Here is a 17976-nt window from a genome sequence, read left to right as displayed (position 1 = left end):
GACATTTTGGAGACATACAGCTGAGAAGTCCATTCTGATCCCTGGCCCTGAGCCCCGTGCTCTGCCCTACAATTGCTAAGTTGGACTTTATCCTCAAATCAATGAAAATGCAATGCAAAAACTACCACTGTAACTGGCACTAGCTGGCTGCTTCAGCAGAGGCTGAACTTCCCCTTCCACTGTGACCGTGGACTCCTTAGCCTGGGAAACTGGCTATTAGGTGTGGGCTGGCATGGGTGAAGTTTGTGCTGCCCCTGCCAATGTGGTGCCTTTTGTTAGCATTAATGGAAGGGTCAGTGTCCAAGGCTGTTTGACCCATGCATCCCCCTGCACTAAAGGCAGCAAATGATCTCTCATAAAGGTTTGGAGCCTAAATGCGGCTATCACAAGACTTAATACCATGGAAAGAGCTGGCAAAGATTTGCCAGTTTCCAGCTATCTTATCTCAAATACAGCGTGACCTGAAGAAAAATGCATCTAGGGCAACCCTCATACACAGTGAAGAGAAGGGTTGAACTCAAACCGTCCCCACAACCAAGCAGCTCAGCTGAAGGGCAGGGATATTCTCTTGTGAGGATCTCAGAGCATTTGCAGAGCAAGGCAGGGGCAGAAGGTTTGTAATATTGTCCAAGGAACTCCAGGTATGAAACAGATTGTGCTGCTAAATCCATCAGATCCCACATGACAGATGATGATGACTGTAGTAAGATGAGGCCCTGAAACATAAACCCTTGGTATCAGAGGCCTGAGGCCTGAACCAAAGGAACGGTCAAGACTTTGTTAACATAAAGCAAAGTTCAGCTGTGAGCCAGAGGCAGGCCCTGCTCACAAAAGTTGGCAAGAAGAAGGCTGCTAATTGGACATATACACATATCTAAAGGGTATCAAGCACTAATAGGATAAACAAGGACCAGGATGGCACCAGAAGAGTCACATTCCACAGAAATAATGAGGAACAGGCTGACCCGTCCTAAAAGACAGGGTCAAAAGGATAATATGATGGACAGACTTGTTTGTTCGAACCAACATGTACTATGAGAGAGGCAGCACCCCAACACGCAGAGGGGTTGTACCTCGATGCATCAGGAGTGATGTGTAACTTGTTTGTACCTGTGTATAAGAATGCATCCCTGAGTGGACGTCTTTGTGCTGCCTAGGGGGCAGTGGAGAGTCCTGCCATTGACTGAGCCGGTCCATTGCCAGGGGGCACATATTCGTAGTATTTCCTGTAGAGTCTGTGGGGAACTATTACTGTGCTTCATTTGACAATAAACCTGGCTGGGTGCCTTCGTACCTTATCGGAGTCATTGGGGGTTCTCTTGGGGTCTGCTGTGTCAACGATCTGCACAGAGCCAGGGCAGGACACAGAGGGAACACATGCATGCAGCCGACTGTTATCAACATTGAACAAAACAGAGCACCACACCGGTGATGTCTGTCATCAATGACAGTAGCTGTATTTTGAAGGGAAAGCCACAGGGACAAGGGAAAATGGTATGGAAATATATTGAAATTTTGCTAATAGTCACTCATGGAGGATCTATGGGAACAAGGTGGTGACCCCAGTGGGAACTGTTATGGGAGGCTTCGTGACGGCAGATATTTCATTTTGTTATGTATTACCCCAGTCGGTAGGCATCTGTCACCATGGTAGCAAGGGGTGCTTTCCATGGCGTGCAGTACGTCATTTCAGGCAGGCGGAGAATCGGACTTCGCTCCCCTAGAGTCTCACAGACAGAGGATGGGACTTGGCCACCTGGCAGAGCCACTCAGCATGAGACCTGGATACACAGATGTTTGGCAGCTCTTTCTAAATTGGCCAAGTCCATGCTGAACATGACCGGAGGCAAATGTCCAGTCGGACACACCCTTCCCTGGACAAACCATCTTGTGCAGAGCTACGTGCTGCCTGCAATGTGCTGCAGGTGAATCATTACCACCAATCTTATTATTGTCTCCCAATCACTATCCCTTTCCTTGACTCTGGAGGGGAGGAGAGTTTGCCAGCCTCTGAGATGTGGAAATCCCATGCCTGGCTGTGCTGAGATCTGGCCTCAGGGGTCAGGGCTGGCTCCAGGGTTTTTGCCGCCCCAAGCAGCAAAAAAAAAACAAAAAAAAAAACAAAGCCGCGATCATGATCTGTGGCACTTCGGCGGCAGCTCTACCACCGCCGCTTCAGTTTTCGGCGGCAATTTGGCGGCTGGTCCTTCGCTCCGAGGGGGAGTGAGGGACCCTCTGCCGAATTGCCGCCAAACAGCTGGACATGCCGCCCCTCTCTGTTGGCCGCCCCAAGCACCTGCTTGCTAGGCTGGTGCCTGGAGCTGGCCCTGTCAGGGGTCACCTGGAGGGATGCAGCATCATACTTCAGGTTTTCCACTCCAGAGGGTTTAGAGGTGTGGAACCTTTCCGGATTTAAGGCAAATTGTTGCCGTGGGGAGCCAGTGGCAGTAAGAACTTTGCCCAGGGTCTCCCTTTGAAGGTGGGTTGTGATTATGGTACAGCACATGGCCTTGGCCAAGACAGCCTAGATTATCACCCTGGGTGGAGAAAAGCTTCCTGCAAGGGCAGCACTCTTGTGTACTAACCCCACTGACTCTTGCAGAATGACTTCATGGGGGTAAATAGCCTTTTCCCCAGTTCCTCCAATAAACTCCCTCTGGATCCTTGTAAAGTGAACTGTACATTCCAGAGGTTAAATTATAACATCTCATTTGCATCCCAGGTGATAAGGACAGGTAATGATTACCTTTAATTTCCTAGTAAAGAGAGCCAGCAATGTGTTCCTATTTCAAGCCTCATATTGACCCTTCTGTTTATGTCATGTGGTTACCCAGAGACTTTCTGCACTGAGGGGGCTCTGAGACACCATCTCTGCATCACTGTTCCCAAACTTTCCAAGCTTAGCCCTTGCTGTACCTGCCACCTCCCCGCTACACGTGTTGGCTTTATCCCACCATGTTGCTTGGGCTAACCCTAACCTCATCTCAAGGCCAAGACCATGGCCTTGTCTTCATGTTAGTGCACAGGCTGTGGGAGACACTAGCAGCAATGCACTGGGGCTCAGCACAGAGGATCCTCAGGAATGCTGTGAGGGAAGCCTGCAGAAGGTTACCATACCAGTGTCTGAGTCCTGCTGGCCTGCATGACGTCTGATTCAGCTGCCATTTGACAGGAATACATGCATGCAGAGAGGTGGTCTCTCACACACTGCAGGGACAGGAATCCCCTGAGGGGCTTGTTTGGTGAGGAGCTGGCAGCTCTATGATGGGACAAATTTACTTTAGTACAACATGTGCTAATTCCAGAAGGGCCTTTCAGGTCTCAGATGTGCCTGATGGGCTGTTCCGTGAGGAGTGTCAGGAATTCAGATTCATTCATAGATTCCCAGGCCACAAGGGACCACTGTGATCGTCTAGTCCAGTGGTTCTCAACCTATTTACCATTGCGAACTGCATCCAGTACTACCTGTACAGCCCTGAGGATGTCACATGGGCCGCAGCTCTGTGCTGATTGGGCCACAGGTTGAGAGCCATTGGTCTAGTCTGACCTCCTGTATAACACATACCAGAGAACTGCCCCAAATCACTTCTAAAGCAAAGCTTTTTTTAAAACTCCAGTCGTGATTTTAAAATTGTCAGTGATGGAGAATTCACCATGACCCTTGGTAAATTGTTCCAACGGTTTATTACTCTCACTGTTAAAAATGTATGCTTAATTTCCAGTCTGAATTTGTCTAGCTTCAACTTCCAGCCATTGGATCATGTTAGACCTTTCTCTGCTAGACTGAAGAACCTGTTATTAAATATTTGTTCCCCACGTAGGTACCAATAGACTGTGATCAAGTCACCTATTAGCCTTCTCTTTGTCAACTAAATAGATTCAGCTTCTAGAGTCTGTCACTCTAAGGCATGTTTTCCAATCCTTTAATCATTCTTATGGCTCCTCTCTGACCCCTCTCCAATTTATCAACATCCTCCTTCAATTGTGGACACCAAAAGGGGACACAGGATCCCAGCAGTGGTCGCACCACTGCCAAATACAGCAGGAAAATAACCTTTCCACTCCTACTCGGGATTCCCATGTTTACGCATCCCAGGATCGCACCTGCCATTTTGGCCACAGTGATGGAGCTTTCGTGGGTAAGAACCTCACTTTCTTCATGAAAGTTTATGCTCCCAATACTTCTGTTAGTCTTAAAGGTGCCACAAAACCCTCTGTTGCTTTTTACAGATTCAGACTAACACGGCTACCCCTCTGATATTTAATACATAGTACTGTTGCGTAAATGAGTTACTGGAGATGCAGCTTACATTAGTTCCCCAAACTAACTGAGACCAACAAAAGGATTTTTTGCTGGTATAACTGCATCTGCACAAGGGTTTTTGATGGCACAGCTATTTCAGATGGGGTGTGTGTGATATTTTTATACTTCTTGCTGACATAGCTATGTCAGTACAATTTCTAAGCATAGAGCAGCCTCAAGTAAATTTCTTGATAATTTTGCTAGGATGATAATTTCCCCAGGCAAAAGCTTTGTTACTAAGTTTTAGGGTTGTAAATATATTGTGACAGACCCAGACGAGTGGGGTACAGGAGTCTGGTAGAGGGCAAATATACTGGTCACTGGATGAGTAGTTTTCTGTTCCCTGAGTGACCAGAGCAGGGGCTGCACTAGAGTAATCAGGAACCTGCTAGAACCAGTTCAGGCAGGCAGGCTAATTAGGACACCTGGAGCCAATTAAGAAGAAGCTGCTAGAATCAATTAAGGCAGGCTAGTCAGGGCACCTGGGTTTTAAAAGGAGCTCACTTCAGTTTGTGGTGTGAGTGTGAGGAGCTGGGAGCAAGAGGTGTAAGGAGCTGAGAGGGTGTGCTGCTGGAGGACTGAGGAGCACAAGCGTTATCAGACACCAGGGGGAAGGTCCTGTGGTGAGAATAAGGAAGGTGTTTGGAGGAGGCCATGGGGAAGTAGACCAGGGAGTTGTAGCTGTCATGCAGCTGTTACAGGAGGCACTATAGACAGCTGCAGTCCACAGGGCCCTGGGCTGGAACCCGGAGTAGAGGGCGGGCCTGGGTTCCCCCCAAACCTCCCAATTGACCTGGACTGTGGGTTCTTCCAGAGGGGAAGGTCTCTGGGCTGTTCCCCAACCCACATGGTGAATCTCTGAGGCAAGAAAATCTGCCAATAAGCGCAGGACCCACCAAGATTGAGGAGGAACTTTGTCACAATATATTCAGAAAATCATCTTATGAGGAAGTTGTAGATAGAAGAAAAACAAGTGGTTTGAAAACCAGGAAATTCTATGTGAAAATGAAAATAAATGTGAAATATGCAGTATTGGTGTAGCTATGGGCCCAGGATATTAGAGAAACAAGGTGAGTAAGGAAAAGATCAACCTACCTGGGCAATTTATTCCAGTGCATAACCACTCTGACAGTTAAGAATTTTTTCCTAATGTCCAATCTGAACCTCCCTTGCTGCAGTTTAAGCCCATTGCTTCTTGTCCTATCCTCAGAGCTTAACGAGGACAATTTTTCTCCCTTCTCCTTGTGACAACCTTTTATGTACTTGAAAACTATTATGTCCCCTCTCAGTCTTCTCTTCTCCAGACTAAACAAACCCAATTTTTTCAATCTTCCCTCATAGGTCATGTTTTCTAGACCTTTAATAATTTTTGTTGCTCTTCTCTGGATTTTAGCCAATTTGTCCTCATCTTTCCTGAAACATGGCACTCAGAACTGGACACCTCACTCTAGTTGAGATCTAATCAGTGCAGAGTAGAGTGGAAGAATTACTTCTCATGTCCAATACGCCTGCTAATACATCCCAGAATATTTGCTTTTTTTGCAACAGTGTCACACTGTTGACTCATATTTAGCTTGTGATCCACTATGACCCCCAGATTCCTAGTCAACATACAGTTCCCTACACCACCTAACACCCAGTTATAAACTTGTAGTGACATTCTTCCACTGGCCTTCTCTGGCGATGAAAGAATATCACTGTCTCAAAAGGTGGGCTTAGTCAAGGCGCTGACTTTCTCTTCACTGACATCAATGAGAGGAATGCTCCAGTAATTATTCTACCCAAGTGTGCCACAGGGATTAGCATTACCATGCTTGCAAACAGTGCCACAGGATGTCTAAAAGACCATCTAATGCTCCACAGTGAAGACTATGGTCAACAGCTCTGTTCCTCTGACACAAGGGAACTCTCTACAATAAGGGTAAACCTTGTTCATGGGGAAGACAGACCTTTCTTGGGAGCCAGTCTGGGACTGGAACTAAGAATTAAGTTTAGGCTTGGAATTAGAGGAGTTAAATTCTGGAACAGCCTTCCAAGGGGAGCAGTGGGGGCAAAAACCTAACTTGTCTCAAGACTGAGCTTGATAAGTTTATGGCGGGGATGGTATGATGAAGTTGCTTACAATGGCATATGGTCTATCAGTGACTGCTATTATGAAATATGTCCAATGACTGGTGATAGGACACTAGATGGGGAGGGGTCTGAATTGCTACAGAGAATTCTTGCCCAGGTATCTGGTTGATGGATCTCACTCACATACAGTTTAACTGATATCCATATTTGGGGTTTGGAAGGAATTTCCCGCAGGTCATATTGGCAGAGACCCTGGTTTGTTTTGTTTTTTGTGCCTTCAGCATGGGGCCTGGACACTTGCTGATTTGTACTAGAATAAATGGTGGATTCTCTGTAACTTGAAGTCTTTACATCAAGCTTTAAGGATTTCAGTAACTCAGACAGAGGTTATGGGTCTGTTACAGGAGTGGGTGTGTGAGGTTCTATGGCCTGCAATGTGCAGGAGGTCAGACTAGATGATCATGATGGTCCCTTATGGCCTTGGAGTTTAAGTCTGAGACCACCCCAAACCTGCCCTCCTTCAACTCCAAGTGCAATACACATTTCTTTTACTTGCCTTCTCTAACAAACACAGAGCAATTTGTATATTAAAAAAACAAATCAAAAAACCCCAGCCCAACCCTACCAAAACAAGACACTCCACTGAATACGCTTCTCCTTCTTTGGGGAGTATGAGGAGAAGAGAAGGAACTCATGACAGATGTTAGGTTGCTTAACGTACTGCAGGGGAGCATTCAGATGCTATGCTGCTGAGTGGTATAAAAGACTATGTCGCATAGAATAGAATCTTTAGCACCAGCATATGATTTAGGATCAGGCTATATGTCTCAGCTGCAAGTCAGCATCTGCAGCACACTGCACCCCTAATGGTTTAGTGCACTGGCTCAGCCCTGACTTATAGGTAAGAGTGCCACCTACCGTGTCGCCCATCCTCCATCACTCTGCTCCCTTCTGGTTTTCCTTGAGGGGAGATTAATAAGACTGGGACTTTTCATCTTGGAAAAGAGACTAAGGGGGAATATGATAGAGGTCTATAAAATCATGACTGGTTTGGAGAAAGTGAATAAGGAAGTCTTATTTGCTCCTCATAAGACAAGAACTAGGGGTCAAGAAATTAAAATAATAGGCAGCAGGTTTAAAACAAAAGGAAGTAGTTCTTCACACAACACATTCAACCTGTGGAACTCTTTGCCAGAGGATGTTGTGAAGGCCAAGACTATAACAGGGTTCAAAAAAAGAAATAAATTAATGGAGGATACGTCCATCAATGGCTAGTAGCCAGGATGGGTAGGGATGGTGTCCCTAGTCTGTTTCCCAGAAGCTGGCAAAGGGGATGGATCACTTGATTACCTGTTCTGTTCATTCCCTCTGGGGCACCTGGCATTGGCCACTGTCAGAAGACTGGGTACTGGGCTAGATGGACCTTTGGTCTGACCCAGTATGGCCGTTCTTATGTTCTCTCCTATCCAAGGACTGACAAGACCCTGCCTGGTTTGACTTAAGAGATTGGATCAAATCATAGCCTGTGGCAGCATCTGCTCATCGAGACAGAGGGAAAGAAATACTGAAGGGGCCTGCTCTCCTGTTTCTGATATTATTAACATTACAAATGAAAAACAATGCACATGCATCCGCGCGCACACACATGTATCTACACATCTACGATGTGGGGCTGGTAGGCAACCAAAGTATAGGAGTACCTAACACTTTCCATTAGAAAGGATACTTGCAGCCTTTTCTTTGAGAAGCTTTCACATCTCCATTGTTAAGAGGAAAACTCCCTGGGCAGAGAAGTGCCTTATTCTTTGGCCCATGAGATTCTGTTCTGCTTTTGCTGAGCTATAATCTGTTAAAAAACATTATTTCCCTTCTCTCACTTTTGATGCTCAGCAAAATGTTGGAGGGCTGCCAGCAGATAACAAAGCACAGGAGCATTCGAAGACCAGGCTCAGGTTACAGACAAAGCAGATCGCACACTGCCCAGGCCATACTAGGGAGCTCCCATAGTGGGATTGGAAGGGAAAGGAAAAGAGGGCTGGGCCAGGCTAACCCAGCCACTTCCTAGACTCCGCACATGGCCCCAATGGCCTATGCACCTCTCAGTAGGTTCCACATAGGGCAGGAGCTTCTCCAGCTGGGTTAGACTCCACCCAGCCCCAGCTACAGGACCCAGCAATCCACCCTCCCCTCTAGGATAATAGCCTACTCCTGGTATTAGCTAATGGTGGGTGTTAGGCCTGTAGCTAAAGTGAGCACAGTCTGTGCTGAAGGTTCAAATTGTGCTGATGTGGTGGGATTGTCAGTTGTATATGTTCTTTTCCTTTAAAAAAGTGCTAGGAAGTTACTAGGTTAGGTTGTTTAGGGGTCAAAGTCAAGCATTCGAAACTTAGGAAATGCCAGATTCACAGTAGCCCTAGCAACCTTAATTCTTCCTGCTGGGGGACTGCATTATGATACAGCTTTTCATTACCTGAGCACAAACTAATATTTTCCACAGGATGTCTGCCTCATTCAGTGAGCAGAATGGATGCAGAAGGGGGTCAAATTAAGGTTGCATGTGTAATGGTAAATTTTGAGTGCTTGATGCCCCAGAAATAACCTTCTTTTTTAACAAAGTGTTTGGTATGGTGTGTGTGTGTGTGATATATATTAAAAAAAAAAAATCTGACAGGATCAGGCCAGATGGCTACAGGAGAGTGATAGAAGGCAGATAGATTAGCCTCAGATTAAGCAGGTCCCTTTTCCCAGGGTACAATCAGGAACTTGCTGGAATCAATTAAGGCAGGCAGGCTAATCAGGGCACCTGGTTTAAAAACGACCTCACTGCAGTTAGTGAGGGGCGTGCGAGGAGCTGGGAGCAATAGGCAAGCAAGAAGCTGAGAGTGAGAAGGTGTACTGCTGGAGGACTGAGAAGTACAAGTGTTATCAGACATCAGGAGAAAGGACCGGTGGTGAGGACAAAGAAGGTGTTGGGGTGTTGGGAGGAGGCCATGGGGAAATAGCCCAGGGAGTTGTAGCTGTCATGCAGTTCTTACAGGAGACACTAAAGACAGCTGCAATCCACAATGCCCTGGGCTGGAACCTGGAGTAGAGGGTGGGCCCGGGTTCCCCTCCATCCTCCCAACTCCCTATTTGATATAAGAGGAGTTGATCTGGACTGTGGGTCCCACCAGAGGGGAAGGTCTCTGGCCTGTCCCCTGACCCATTAGGTGAGCCAGCAGAGACTACGGGGGATTGTTCTCCTCCTTTTCCCCATGCTGGCCAGTGATGAGGTTAGCCGAGTGAACGGCAGGTTTGTGCCACTAACAAAAGGAGCCAAACTGAGGACTGCCGAAAACCTCTGAGGTGAGCAAATCCGCCAGAAAGCGCAGAACCCACCAAGGCAGAGGAGGGACTTTGTCAGAATATATATTTGTAACCTATGTATCTAAAAAAAATATAAACTTATCTGTAGTGATTATCATGTTGATGCAAATGCAACCCTTAAATAATTTTTCTAATATCCAATAAGAACCTGCCAACTATGATACCAACAGATGTTTTCTGTTTTTCTAAACCAAAGCTCAAAGCACTGGCATTATTTGGGGTAATTAAACTCACATCAGCTTTCCCAAGGGAAAACATGCCAACCTCAAGCTGCAAAGAGAATGATGCACTGTACAGAGCTTGGTCTTAACCCTCTGAATGCTGCAGTGGTTTTAGGAACAGCATGCAGGGCTCCCTCATTTCTCCACCATTGCAACTAGTGAGGTCATTCCAACCCTGAAGCTCCAAAGTGCTTACAGCCCCCCACGGCAGTCTGTATTCTCTGTATAACACGTCTCTGTTAAATTTCTGGGATCAAACTTCTCTCCAGTGCTGTCATGGCTACTCTTCAGTACAACTCTAGCACCTTGACCTGCCAGGCTTGAATCTTTGTATTTTCACTTTCATCAAAGTATAAAAGTTCCAAGCATTCCCTATGACTCATGCCTGCTCACCTGCAGAGCCCAAGCTAGAGGGAGAAAGCAGAGATTTCAAGCAAGCTGTGTGGAGCAAGAGGGTCTGAATCTCCTCTATGAACATGACTTTTGCACTAGTGTGATTTCCGTTACTTTAGTTAGTCCTAATTTATCCAGTGTAGCCAAGAGGAGAATCAGGCCCTTAGTGTAATGCCTCCAAAACCTCTCTGACAATCGTGGCTGGGCCAGTGACAAGCAGAGACTTTCCCTCTTCACCTTCTTTTTCCCCCCTACTCACCATGTGACACGTATAGATAGCAAATACACCTGGAATCTGTTGATAATAACTATAGGTCTTTCTGGCCCTTAAATCAGAAAAGCTATCACTCTGTTCTCCTACTAAGGATACAACAAGATCACAAGATATAAATTTGTTTACCCCATCTCTATTCCCCCAGGAATAGGAAATGGGCTGTTCAAATGAAATCTTCAGACTATTGGTAGTCCCTTGGTCAAGAGTCTCTCCTAATCTATATAGGAAGGGAATGGTCTAGCTAAAAAGAACTCGCCAAATGTTGGCAAACAAGGGTAACATGCTGGTGACCTTTGCAGAGTGAACCATTGTTTCCTGTAAGTTAATCAAGTTTTAGAGAGGGAGAAGTTTTAGAGAAACTGTAAATTTTATAGGTTTCAGAGTAGCAGCCATGTTAGTCTGTATCTGCAAAAAGAACAGGAGTATAAGCATTCGTGGACTACAGCCCACTTCATCAGATGCATAGAATGGAACACACAGAAAAATGATATTTATACATACAGAGAACATGAAAAGGTGGGAGTAGCCATACCAATTGTAAGAGGCCAATCAATTAGATGAGCTATCAGCAGGAGAGAAAGTGGTGTGTTGTTGTTTTTTTTTTTTTTTTTTTCCCCCTCCCCGCCACCCCTCATCTCCTGCTGATAGCTCATCTCAATTGATTGGCCTCTTACAGTTGGTATGGCTACTCCCACCTTTTCATGTTCTCTGTATGTATAAATATCATCTTTCTGTGTGTTCCATTCTATGCATTCGATGAAGTGGGCTGTAGCCCACGGAAGCTTATGCTCAAATAAACTTGTTAGTCTCCAAGGTGCCACAAGTACTCCTGTTCTTTTTGTAATTCATACTTGTTAAGAATAACTTGTTAGGTGACCTACAGACCTACTCATCTCTCAGAGTATGTATCTTATATCTATAGAGAGACCTTGTATACAGATATAGATATAGATCACCAATATTTTTCACCCCAAATTAGGAACAGTCCAACTGACTCTGACCATTTGGCCATGCTTCCCGGCAGCCAAGGGGAGTCCCATTGGTGCCAGCCATTGGACCACGCAGCCCTGAGGCAGCCATATAGATTTAACCGCAAAGCTACCACACTCTTATCCCTGCTTCCCCCTCCCACCCCCCCCCCCCCCGCAGGGTGACGTGGTGTACTTGCCCTGCGACACGTGGTGGAGAATGCAGGCAATAGTTGGGGCCTGCTAACAGGACCCAACTGAGGGGAGACCACCTGAAGTAAGCATAGGGTTCCCCCACTTGTTAACTGCTGCAAAACAAGATGGAGACGGACAAACTATTGAAGTGGTTGTTAGAGAACCAACAACAGGCGACTCAGAAGCAGCAGTGCCAAGCGTAACTGATGCAGCAGATCACTGCCCAGCAGCAACAGCTGATGCATGAGCTGGCTGACCGGCACTAAACTCAGCAGGAGCGGTTGGTGCAGAAAAAGGCGCAATTGCTGCAGACGCTGGAACCCTAACCCACAACCTCCCTATGCAACTCACAAAGATGGGGGCCCAGAGATGACCCTGAGGCCTTTCCTGAACACTGGGCCATGCTGCTGGCCCCCTCCCTGATGGGTCCGGCCCAGACTGCATACTGGAATCTGGACACTCTGTAATCAAGGCCGCCCAGAAAGGTAAAGGTGCTATCTTAGACTGGGCAGGGATCACTCCCAAGTCCTACTGCCAGTGTTTCCGCCAGGAATGATACCAACGTTCTGGGAACCCTAAAGGAGGCTGGGCTCATGGCAACCCTGGCCAACTGTCCCTTTGGCCAATGGGAGGTGACGTACCTGGGGCACATAGTGGGAAGTGGGAAGCTGAGGCCCCTAGTAGATAAGGTACAAGCCCTAAGGGACTGGCCTGCCCCCATGACAAAAAGGCAGGTGAGGCAGTTCCTAGGGCTGGTGAGGTACTATTGCTGGTTCGTGCCTGATTTTACAATACTAGCAGCCCCTCTGTCGGACCAGACTAAGAACTTGCAACCACAGAAGGTCTGGTGGTCTGAGACATGCGAGGCAGCCTTCCACACACTGAAGGAACAGCTAGCACAGGAACCAGCTTTAACCCATCCTGACTTTGAGACCATTTGTCCTACAGATGGATGCCTTAGAAACCAGACTCAGGGCAGTCCTCTCACAAGAAACTGATAGAGAAGAACACCTGTTCCTATACCTGGGCTGGAAAGTGTTCCCCAGGGAGACTCGATATTTGACCATCGAGGAAGAGGTGCTAGCCGTGAAGTGGGCAGTGGAGGCCCTGCGTTATTACTTACTAGGAAACTCCTTCCAGCTAATTACAGACCACACACCCCTCTGCTGGCTCAATAACATGAAAGACACCAACGACAGGATCATGCATTGGTACCTCTCCCTACAGCCATATGATTTGTGTGTCTTCCATCGACCGGGAAAGGCAGATGCCAATGCAGATTTCTTTTCGGGGTGGGGTAGGGAGGAAGACGAGGAAGGAGGAGGAGGGTGTGAGACGGGAGTGTACTTGCCCCGCACTGGAGTGGAGCCCCTCGACCCTGCTGGGCATGCTCCAATTGGTGCAGCAGTATGAAAGGGAGCAGCTTAGCTTAGTCTGGGCTGACCACCAAAGAGGATGGATGGCCCTCGTTGGCTCCAGCTGAGGAGCAGGCAAGCTCTAGGAATGCGGGAGCAGGAGACGCTGAGGCCTAGGCAGGCACCTAGGTACCTGTGGCTGCCCCAGGGAGATTGCGGTCGCTACCCAAAGAGCCCCAAGACTCCACAGACACTCTGACTTCAACTGCAGGAGTCATGGTAGGAAGTATCCCAGGGAGGGACTAGCCAGTGTCCCTGCAGAAATTGGCATGTTGCGGATGGGTTCCCCACTGTCTTAGTGGCGAACCCGTTCGCCACTACCAGGGCCCTGAGCTGGGACCCAGGGGAGCAGGGAAGGCCCAGGTCCCCCTACCCAGCTGCCCCTGCTTCAGGGGGGTGGCCCCCCCCAATGACTCTGGCTGTTGAGCCGTGCTTCCCTGCAGACAAGGGGAGTCCTACAGGCGCTGGCCATTGGACCACGCAGTCCTGAGGCTGAGGACAGCCATATAGACTTAACCGCGGGGCTACCATGCCCTTACCCCATCCCCAGGATGACGGGGTGTACTTGCCCTGAAACAAGGAGCTATAAAAGATTTGGTTGTGTTTTTTTTTCTTTGTTTGTTTAAATCTTCTCTAGAAGTGATATGGAATTGTATGGCACCAGAAGGAAAGAATATTGAAAGATAGCAGCACTTACCTGATGTATATATAGTATATGTTAATAGAGAGATAATTTCCTTGAAATGAATAACACATAAAAAGCTTCCAATAAGAAAAGGATCAGAGAAATATATTTACTCTGCCACTGTCATAACTATAAAGGGAAGGGTAACAGCTGTCCTGTGTACAGTACTATAAAATCCCTCCTGGCCAGAGACTCCAAAATCCTTTTCCCTGTAAAGGGTTAAGAAGCTCAGGTAACCTGACTGGCATCTGACCCAAAGGACCAATAAGGGGACAAGATACTTTCAAATCTTGGGGGGGAGAGGAAGGCTTTTGTTTTGGGTGTTCGTTCGCTCTCGGGACTGAGAGGGACCAGACATCAATCCAGGTTCTCCACATCTTTCTAAACAAGTCTTTCCTATTTCAAACTTGTAAGTAAATAGCCAGGCAAGGTGTGTTAGTTTTTACTTTGTTTTCTCAACATGTAAATGTACCTTTTACTAGAGTGTTTACCTCTGTTTGCTGTACTTTGAACCTAAGACTAGAGGGGAATCCTCTGAGCTCTTTAAGTTTGATTACCCTGTAAGGTTAATTTCCATACTGATTTTACAGAGCTGATTTTTACCTTTTTCTTTAATTAAAAACCTTCTTTTAAGAACCTGATTGATTTTTCCTTGTTTTAGATCCAAGGGGTTGGAGCTGTATTCACCAGGGAATTGGTGAAGGTTTCTCAAGGCTTCCCAGGCATAGGAATTCTGGGGATGGTGGCAGCAGACCAGAGCTAAGCTGGTAGTTAAGCTTAGAAGTTTTCATACAGGCCCCCACATCTGTACCCTAAAGTTCAAAGTGGGGATACAGCCTTGACATGGTGGCAGAGCGGTGGGATCATTTTAAACCCAAAAGCCAGTGAGATTTTTTTTTTCCTTCTAGCTGCTTGAAAAGCAGAGCTGAAGGTAGATGCATATCTTATCTCTCCTTGCCTGAAGGCAGAGGTGTTAAGTTTTTTTTAACAAGATCCTTTGTTAAGAGAAGGGTTCAATTAGCAAACGACCGGTAAAAGGACTTTACAAGCTGAATTGTTTTTTTTTCTTTTTACATCCTCGGGAGTAGCTAGTTAGAAAGTCTCTGTTAACTCAGCAGCAGGCAGAGCTGAGAGCTTCCCAGTTTCAGCCAACTGCAGAGGGGGTGACCCAGCACAAGAAAACAGGAAAATGACTACCAAAGAAGTAGCTAAAAAAATAGAACTGGCCAAACTAGAAGCAGACGAAAATGAAAGAAAACATTAGAGACTGCTTCAATTAACAAAACTCGAGACAGAGCAGAGAGGAAGAGAAGAGAAAGCCAAAAAGGAGGCCCATGAAAGAGAGATGGAGCTGGAAAAAGCCAAAGAGGAGGCTCACAAGAGAACTATGGAGCTGAAAGAAAAATAGATGGAGGAGAGAGAAAAAGAAAGGAAGCATGAACTGGAAGTAGCCAAGGCTAAGCCGGATACAACAGCCCATCCTAACAACCCCTCTCCAGGTACCACTTCCCATCCCAGAAAATTCCCCACCTACAAGGCAGGCGATGATACTGAGGCCTTCTTAGAAAATTTTGAAAGGGCCTGCCTTGGATACAGCATCATTCCAGACCAGTACATGGTAGAGCTGAGGCCGCAGCTCAGTGGACCCTTAGCAGAGGTGGCGGCTGAAATGCTTAAGGAACACATGAACAGTTATGAACTTTTTAAAAACAAGGCCAGAATCAGAATGGGGCTAACACCTGAGCATGCCCGTCGGCGGTTCAGAGCCCTAAAGTGGAAACCCGATGTGTCATTTACCCGGCATGCCTACCACATTGACAAAAATTGTGATGCCTGGGTGTCAGGAGCAAATGTTAAATCTCTGCAAGATCTGGTTTCCCTAGTAAAAATGGAGCAGTTTTTAGAGGGTGTTCCTGAGGAAATAGAAAGGTACATCCTAGATAGGAAGCCCAAAACTGTAACTGAGGCGGAGGAGATTGGAGCCAAATGGGTGGAGGTGGCAGAAAAGAAAAAAAACTAGTAGCAGTTGGAGCAAATATCAGAAGGGGCAAGCCGAAACAAAACCTTACCACCGGGGACAACCCAAGGCCCCACCCACATCCCAAGGAAAACCCAGATGTCTCTCTCATACCCTCGGAGTGAAGGAAAACCTTGAGAGTGGGCGGAAAGAAGGTTATCGCTTGGAGGGACACTGGGGCACAAGTATCAACTATCCACCAATCCCTAGTGGACCCCAAACTCATCAACCCGGAGGCTAGAGTGACAATTCAACCCTTCGTGTCACAGTCTGTAACCTTGCCTACAGCCAAGTTGCATGTCCAGTACAAAGGCTGGTCAGGAATGTGGACTTTTGCAGTCTGACAATTATCCCATTCCCATGCTGCTGGGGGAAGACTTGGCCAACCATGTGAAGCTAGCCAAGAGGGTGGGAATAGTCACCCGCAGCCAGGCTAAGCAAGCTTTCACCCCCATCCCTGTTCCTGAGCCGTCCACCAGGGCCCCGTCTGTGTTACTAGAGACCCAAACAAAGGTGGTGGAACCGGATCCCCTGCCAATGACTGCAACAGCCGTAGTGGATCCAATCCCAGAGACCCAGCCAAAGCCAGTCCCAGAACCGGAACTGGCAACGCAACCGGCACCAGAACCATTGCCAGCACTGAGTCCAGCACTTGCAAACCCGTCTACAACTCCAACGCCAGAGGGCACCAGCGAGCCTGACCTGGCGGAAGCAGCAGATAACCCTACCCAAGAGGCTCAGCCAGAGCCTGAGATACCACATAGTGCACCAGCAGACAGCAGATCACAGTCAATGGAAACCGCCCCAGCACCAGCATCGCTTCCAGAGGGACCAAGCCCCAGTCCACAGTCCAAGGAGGAACTGATGTCTCCAGGATCAAGGGAACAGTTCCAGGCCGAGCAGAAAGCAGATGACAGCCTTCAGAAAGCTTGGGCGGCGGTGCGGAGCATCCCACCGCCTCTCAGCTCTTCTAACCGATCCCGGTTTGTTATAGAACAAGGACTTTTATACAAGGAGACTTTCTGGTGGGCACCAGGAAGACTGGCATCCTCAAAGACAGTTGGTAGTTCCCACTAAGTATTGGGTAAAGCTCTTGAGCTTAGCCCATGATCATCCCAGTGGCCATTCTGCGGTGAACAGAACCAAAGACCGGTTGGGGAGGTCCTTCCACTGGGAGGGAATGGGCAAGGACATTACTAATTATGTCCGGTCTTGTGAGGTGTGCCAACGAGTGGGAAAGCCCCAAGACCAGGTTAAAGCCCCTCTCCAGCCACTACCCATAATAGAAGTCCCATTTCAGCGAGTAGCTGTGGATATTCTGGGTCCTTTCCCAAAGAAGACCCCCAGAGGAAAGCAGTACATACTGACTTTCATGGATTTTGCTACCCGATGGCCGGAAGCAGTACCCTTAAGCAACACCAGTGTGTGCCAGGCATTAGCAGACATTTTTGCCAGGGTAGGTTGGCCCTCCAACATCCTTACAGATTCGGGAACTAATTTCCTGGCAGGGACCATGGAAAACCTGTGGGAAGCTCATGGGGTGAATCACTTGGTTGCCACCCCTTACCACCATGAAACCAATGGCCTGGTGGAGAGGTTTAATGGAACTTTGGGGGCCATGATACGTAAATTCGTAAATGAACACTCCAATGATTGGGACCTAGTGTTGCAGCAGTTGCTTGTCACCTACAGGGCTGTACCACATCCCAGTTTAGGGTTTTCACCATTTGAACTTGTGTATGGCCGCGAGGTTAAGGGGCCCTTACAGTTGGTGAAGCAGCAATGGGAGGGGTTTACGCCTTCTCCAGGAACTAACATTCTAAACTTTGTTAGCAACCTACAAAGCACCCTCCAACACTCTTTAGCCCTTGCTAAAGAAAACCTGAAGAATGCTCAGGAAGAGCAAAAGGCCTGGTATGATAAACATTCCAGAGAACGGTCCTTCAAAGTAGGAGACCAAGTCATGGTCTTAAAGGTGCTCCAGGCCCATAAAATGGAAGCATCGTGGGAAGGACCATTCATGGTCCAGGAGCACCTAGGAGCTGTTAACTATCTCATAGCCTCCC

The 17976-nt window shown here is 47.5% G+C and overlaps 1 protein-coding gene across 2 annotated transcripts in view; it reads right to left on the bottom strand.

The window, feature by feature from the left end:
* LOC101946123 (ectonucleoside triphosphate diphosphohydrolase 8-like) overlaps positions 1–17976 on the bottom strand; it is a 71880-nt gene that overhangs the window by 31625 nt on the left and 22279 nt on the right. The gene's annotated exons all lie outside the window — the stretch shown is intronic.

This window comes from Chrysemys picta, chromosome 18, assembly GCF_011386835.1.
Source record: "Chrysemys picta bellii isolate R12L10 chromosome 18, ASM1138683v2, whole genome shotgun sequence".
Classification (NCBI taxonomy): domain Eukaryota; kingdom Metazoa; phylum Chordata; order Testudines; family Emydidae; genus Chrysemys; species Chrysemys picta.
The sequence above is the reverse complement of the archived record's forward strand: the minus strand, read 5'-3'. Positions and strand labels throughout refer to the sequence as shown.